Raw genomic sequence first — 6662 nt, 5'->3', positions numbered from 1 at the left:
TAACGTACAGAAATGAGAGACGTAATACGGATAGATATCATCTCACTGAATCCTCACAGGCCCCTGTGAGGAAAACATTATTACCTCTATTTTACAGATAAAGAAAATGGAGGCTTCGAATGGTAAAATCATTTAGGCAAAGTCCTCAGCTAGGAAATGAGCTGAGACTTGGAGCCAGGTCCTCTCCCTCCAAATTCAGTGGTCTCAGCTGCGAAGTGACACACTACACAACACTGTATAATATTATCATTTAATTGCACTTTTGAGAGGTGGGTCTGGATCACTAGGGATTCTATTATTTTTAATTTTTTAACTTCATTTGGAAATCGTTGCAAACTTACAAGAAAGTTGAAAAGCTAAGACTAATACGAAACACATCCATATTTCCTTTGCCCAGATTTACCTACGGTTCTACATTTTACTCTATTTATCATGGTTTCTTTTGATATGAACCAAGGAACAGTCTGAAAGGTCCATTTGGGACAACTGGTCCTGCAGACAACTGGTCTAGAAACACGCACGTAGACACCTGTCTAGAAAGCCACCACATGCACACTCTCTACTTCACCAAGAACAGTTTCATAGTGAAGTGGGTGCTGCCCGGTATCTCCATCCCTCCAGGATCTAGCATTCAGTATTGTACTTCACAGAAATCATTTGAATGAACACAGCAGCACAAGAATAAGAGAAACCAAAGTCTCACGAAGATGGAATGGTCGCTCAAGGTTACAGAGCTGGACATGGCAGGGCTGGAATCAACCCATGCCTCCTGGCCCTCAGGGCACCATTCTGTTTGTGGGTCCACCCCTGGAGTTCCTGGTGGCCACCAAGGGCATCAGCCTTCGGGAGCTTTCATGGGAGCCCTGAAGAATACCTGGGGCCAGGATCAGCCTGGTCCACTGCACATGGAGGAAGCAGGCATCCACCACTCACCAGCAGAGGATACTCCAGGGGAGTGGAAGATGTGAGCCAGGTGCTCTCAGGTGATTGGCACAGTCCTACATCTCGGAGAGCTGGCTTAGCTGGGACCCAGAACTTTGTGACCTGCTTTCTGCCCACACCTATCAGGCTACCTCAATATACTTACTCCTCCTGGGACCACGTGCCATAAAATTACATAAAGCCCTGTCCTGAGGTAGCAGGATGGATTGTCTTATTTCCCTTCCTTTATTTATTTCTTTAATTTATAAAACCCTTTTCCCACCAAGAACAATTCTTCCCAAGGGCCAAATGTCACGTGACCATCTCTCCCAGGTGCTACATAGACATGGTCATTCCAATTCCCCAGTACTTTTACTTTTACATCCAATCATTTTACACCCCATCATTTCTGAAGTTCTTGTTCATGCATGAATGAACCCATTATCCAATTTCAGCTAGTTCAACAGGTACTAGGATGAGAGTAGCCAACTAGTTACAGGAGTATCATCACCAAGACTACTGTGTGCATTTACTGAAGAATTTCCATACGCTTGGTATTAAGTTCTGTTCACGTAGGTCTCATTTCAGATTCATAAACACCCATATTAGATTGCTCCTATTATCATCCCCTGCTAACAGATGAGGAAAGGAGGCACAGAGAGGTTTAGTTTGCACCCACTATATAAAGACAGTAATAGCTATCACGTAATGACCAACTAGTATAGGCCAGACACTGGACTAGATACTTTGCATCCTCTACGCCTTGGGACAATCTTGCAAAGTTAGATATCATTGCCCTTATTTTACAGATGTAAAAACTGAGGCTTCATAAGATTAAGCGACTTGCTGAAGTCTAGAGCTGTGGCTCAGCATTAGGCCTATTTGTTTCGGAACACAGCCAGGATTCAAACGCAGGTACGTCTGACTGCAAAATCAGGGTTCTTCCTAGTGTGTCAAACTGCCCCCGAACTTAGAAGTCAGAAGAGCCACACACTAATCTCGATCTGGTCAGTATTTCTCAAAATACAGTCTTCAGTATTCATTTTTTTTTTAAAGATTTTATTTATTTGACAGAGAGCAAGAGAGAATAAGCAGGGGGAGCAGCAGAGGGAGAGGGAGAAGCAGGCTCCCTGCCGAGCAAGAAGCCCGATGCGGGGCTCGATCCCAGGACCCTGGGGTCATAACCTGAGCCAAGGCAGACGCTTACCCGACTGAGCCACCCAGGTGTCCCCTTCAGTATTCATTTTAAAAAATAATTTCTCTGGCTAATTCTCTGGTATACTCAGCCTCAGTCACGAAACATTTCCACGTTCCCTGCAGAGGCAATTATGTGTCTTCCTCCTCTCTGCTTAGTGAACGTTTCTTTTATGAAGGCCCTGCTCGTAGGCCACCTGTTTTTGGTGAAACGTTCCTCTATTTCTCAGGAAGCATCACAAATTCTTGCCTCTGTCTTTCATGGAAATGTTGTTTGTATCTTTAATATTAATTCATTACGCTGTGTTGTAATCATCCGATTACTAGCCTGTTTCTCTTAAGAGGCCAAGAGAGTGTCTTATTCATCTCATACCTAGTACCACGGCTGGCACACAGCCGGTGAGCAGTCAAGGTATGTTGCCTTGAAGGGATGTAATATATGTTTACTACACATTTGGTTTAAAGCATGTGCCTATCATTAAGTCCCCTGGAGGGTTCTACTAACATAACTTCCCCAATATTATTGCTATTCAGGCCCATCAAGAACATGCAGCAAACATGAAAATCCTAAAATCCTCCAGAATTCTTAAAGAAATAACCAAATATTGCCTTCCTCCCTGTTTCTCCTCTCCTTACTCTCTTTCTTCATTCCCCTACCTGACAGTTATACTATACAGGACTCGTGCAGAGTACACGACAAGCAAAGAAATGAAAGTGGAGCCCAGATACAAAATATTTTGGCAGGACCAACAATAAGATTAAATACATTCATAATACCTGCCCACTGAACTATCAAAACAAATGCAAACTGAAAGCTGGAAATAAAGCACGAAAAAATTGGGGCACCTGGGTGGCTCAGTTGGTTGAGTATCTGACTCTTGGTTTCGGCTCAGGTCATGATCTCAGGGTCATGAGATCGAGCCCCACGTCAGGGTCCATGCAGGGTGTGGAGCTTGCTTAAGATTCTTTCTCTCCCTCCCTCTGCTGCCCTCCCCCTGCCAGCTCGTGCATGCTTTCTCTCTCCTCTCAAATAAAATAAATAAATCTTTAAAAAAATAAAGCATGACAAAATTAAATTCAAAAAGAAAAATAAAGTGATCATGGTCACAGGTGGCAAATAAGAGGGCTCCTTAAGGAGGAGATTCTGACAACCCCTCATTGGAGAAATAATTCTTGCAATAAGCTAACAAAATGAGATCACTGTTGTGAGGCTGCACTCAAGCACGAATGTTCAGTGAAAGCAGGTGCCAGCGCGACGGGTCTACCTGAACCGGTACAGCAGATAAAGACTGGGAAATGCGCCCAGGCCCCTGAAACGGACACAGGCACAAGATGAGCCCCAATGCACTCTGAATGTAAGGAGCCAGGACTGGATGGCCCGAGGCTGCACAATTCAAATGTGTTTTCACACTTGAAGCCAAGGTGGCCTGCCCTGTCCTCTCCCATCTAAAACAAAACAAAACACCAACCACCAGGGACCGAACTGACAGAAGATCTGGGATAGACATTCTGCAGTTAAAAATCAAAAGCTGGGTTACTTTCTGACATGGCAGCTGTCACCAGTGTGGAAAGCTAAATACAGGAAAAATATGACTCCTGTCTGAAGCACCTGTGTACTGAGGTTTAAGTGTGTGTGTGTGTGTGGGGGGGTGGGTGGGGGGGAGATTCTGGTCTGTTCTTAATGAGAACAGTAGGGAGTGGTGATAGTATAAAAAGCAGAGTTGACAGAGGATCTGAAAGGGCAGGAGCTCCAAGCTGCACACTGCACTCCTTCCAGCTACCCTCTGTGACTTGTTATTTACCCAGGACCCAGGTTTAGCTGACTCACTCCAGAATCGTCTCTACGTACAACAGGATTCACTTGTCAAAAGCAGGAAGATACCAAGGGACATCCCTTATCTCTTCTGATAAAGAATTTCAGCTCAGGGTTACGCTACTCAGAAAATTAACAAAGTATGCACAAATACTTTAGGTTAGTAAGGAATCAAAATATGTATCACAAACAATGGGGAATTCTTTTTTTTTTTTTTTTTAAGTTGGCAAGATCCCTGTGGGTAGTAGAGCATACTGGTTAAATCAGGGTTCTGGAATCTTCCACGTCATGAATTCTCTCTTCTGCTATATCTAACATGCTACCAAGTAGTGAGTTTTTACATTTTAATCTAATAGTTTTGTTTGAGATTTTCTCAATCTACTTTGTCACTTTTAAAATCTGTGATTGGAAGTCTGTATCTGTCCTTCCTGCTAGTTCTTCTTATTGCCTTGTTTCCTTGTGTGTCCGGTTTTTGTGGACTACTTGCCGGTTTTTGCTCTTGAAAACATTTTGGAGAGATTCTGAGGCTTAAGGTAGATGTGCCCACCTCAAACCAGGTTCTTACCATGAAGCTCCTTTTCTAACTCAGGCCATGAATATAAATACCTGGTGCAAATCTGTGTCAGAGTTAGTCTCTAGCTGCCAACTTCCCCGTTTCCGTTTCCCCTGTTTCTTTCTCTGCTTGGCTCTGAGAGGCCTTCTTTGTTGTTCCCTAAGACTGGGGCAGGAGGAGGACCAGCAGCTTTGGCTCCGGTTTGCTCTTACACTGAGGGTGAGCCCTTCAGATTTCTGAGATCTACAGAGATCTTCTCCTCCTCGGAGACCCTCTGCCTTAGGAGGACCCCCATATCATTGACAGCTGTGGTACAGGCACCTGCCCTCAGGAAGAAGTAGCTTTGGTGCTCCAACATTCTGCTTTCCTCTCTGTTGCATGATTCCATCTGAAAATTGTCCTGGGAGACCCCCATTGCCTTTTACTCTTCAGCGCATTTCAAATGACTGTTAAAGTAAAACATAATAACGTAAATGGAAGAGGTGGTCCAAATAACCTAACCTGCTTTGACCAGAAACTGGAAGCTGGTGTCCTAATTAAATCTTGACTCTCACTACTTGGTGAACTCTGAGCCCCTGGGATGAAGTTACTTCACCTTCAGTTTCCTCATCTGTAAAATGAAGACAATAATAATATGTATACTTCATGGGGTTGTGTGAGGATGAAGTGAATCCACGCGATGTGCTTGATTCAGTACCTGTCACATGGGAATGCTCAGTAAATGCCAGCCTCCTTCTGATCACCACCATTGCCATGACCACCACTGCACGAACATGGCCAATGTCTCTGTATCACGTCATCTGTATAGGTTGCATTCTGGGTAAAGGTAATTTCCCATGACAAGAACAGCCCAGGTAGGGAAAATGTTCAGGAAGTAAGAACAGTCATTTTGATGCACTTTCTTTTTTAAAGGTTTTATTTATTTATTTGAGAGAGCGAGAGAGAGAGAGCATGTGTGCACAAGTAGACAGAGGGGCAGAAGGAGAGAATCTCAAGCAGACTCCAGGCTGAACATGGAGCCCAATGCAGGGCTTGATCTCACGACCCTGACATCATGACCTGAGCTGAAATCAAGAGTCAGGTGCTTCACTGACTGGGCTACCCAGGTGCCTCTTGATGGACTTTCTGATCACAAAGCACAAGTATTTGGATAAGATTTTAATTTTAAAACTTTATTCATAAAATGTCAAACTTTTATATTTGATTAGAACATTATAATAATAAACAAGCCACAATGACTGAACAGTAGGTTGAAGTTTTAGGGACTTCTATGTTTAAAACAGGGTAAGATTTTTAGTAATTAGAATATCTGAGAAATGGTTTAATGTGAGCCCCCCAAGCCTTCTCAACTTCTCTTGTAATCCTGCTGGATGAGATCCTTTAAAAATGTAGCTGAAAATCTTTCTTGCTTCAGTTTAAAGTGTCTACTGAACCTAAATATTCACCCCTAAAATGTAGTATGTCCTTGGACTTGCCACTCACTTTCCGATCTTGTTGGTCAATGACGAGGTTGGAGCAGATGGCTTTCCAAGTCTCCTACAAGTTCCACCCCTTAACATGCCCATAAGTTGTTAATTAGTATTATTTTTTCATGACTTAGGATCTTAAGAAAACTGCCTTGTCTTTTTCCTAATTATCATTTTCCTATACCTTACACTTTAGATTATAGAAGAATGAAGTGAGATTGCACACATAGGGCTATTTCTTTGATTTATTTTCCTTTCAATATTTGAGCAGCCAAGTTGACTGTGTTTGAGTAATTTGGGCGTCTTCTATACCTTACAATGCAACTGAGATACTTAATATGAAAAGTTAAATGCTCTGCTTCTAATTAGTGAATAAGTCATTCTGGGAAGGCAGCGTTCACGAACTAATTCATTCACTTAGCATTCATTCCTGTGAAGGACCAGATATAGAGAATAGGAATAAACCCTGTCCCTCTGAAGACCACAGTCTAGTTTGGGAGAGACAGAGACATGATTTGGACGCAGTGAGAGGCATAGCAGTTAGAGTTTAGTCTCTGCAGACTGATTACCAGGTGTGAATCCTGACTCCATCATTTATTAGATGGATGAACTTGAGTAAGTTACTTAACTTCTCTATCTCTGTTTTTTTCAGCTGTCAGATGAGAGTGATATTACTTACCTGGTAGTGTTGTTGTAAGGATTTAAAGCATTTACA

The 6662-nt window shown here is 42.8% G+C and overlaps 1 protein-coding gene across 7 annotated transcripts in view; it reads right to left on the bottom strand.

Annotated features, from left to right (window-relative positions):
• The window catches only part of MAP2K5 (mitogen-activated protein kinase kinase 5), a 249378-nt gene that overhangs the window by 105855 nt on the left and 136861 nt on the right, over positions 1 to 6662 (bottom strand). The window lies entirely within an intron of this gene.

Source organism: Ursus arctos, unplaced genomic scaffold (assembly GCF_023065955.2).
Source record: "Ursus arctos isolate Adak ecotype North America unplaced genomic scaffold, UrsArc2.0 scaffold_28, whole genome shotgun sequence".
Classification (NCBI taxonomy): Eukaryota; Metazoa; Chordata; class Mammalia; order Carnivora; family Ursidae; genus Ursus; species Ursus arctos.
The sequence above is the reverse complement of the archived record's forward strand: the minus strand, read 5'-3'. Positions and strand labels throughout refer to the sequence as shown.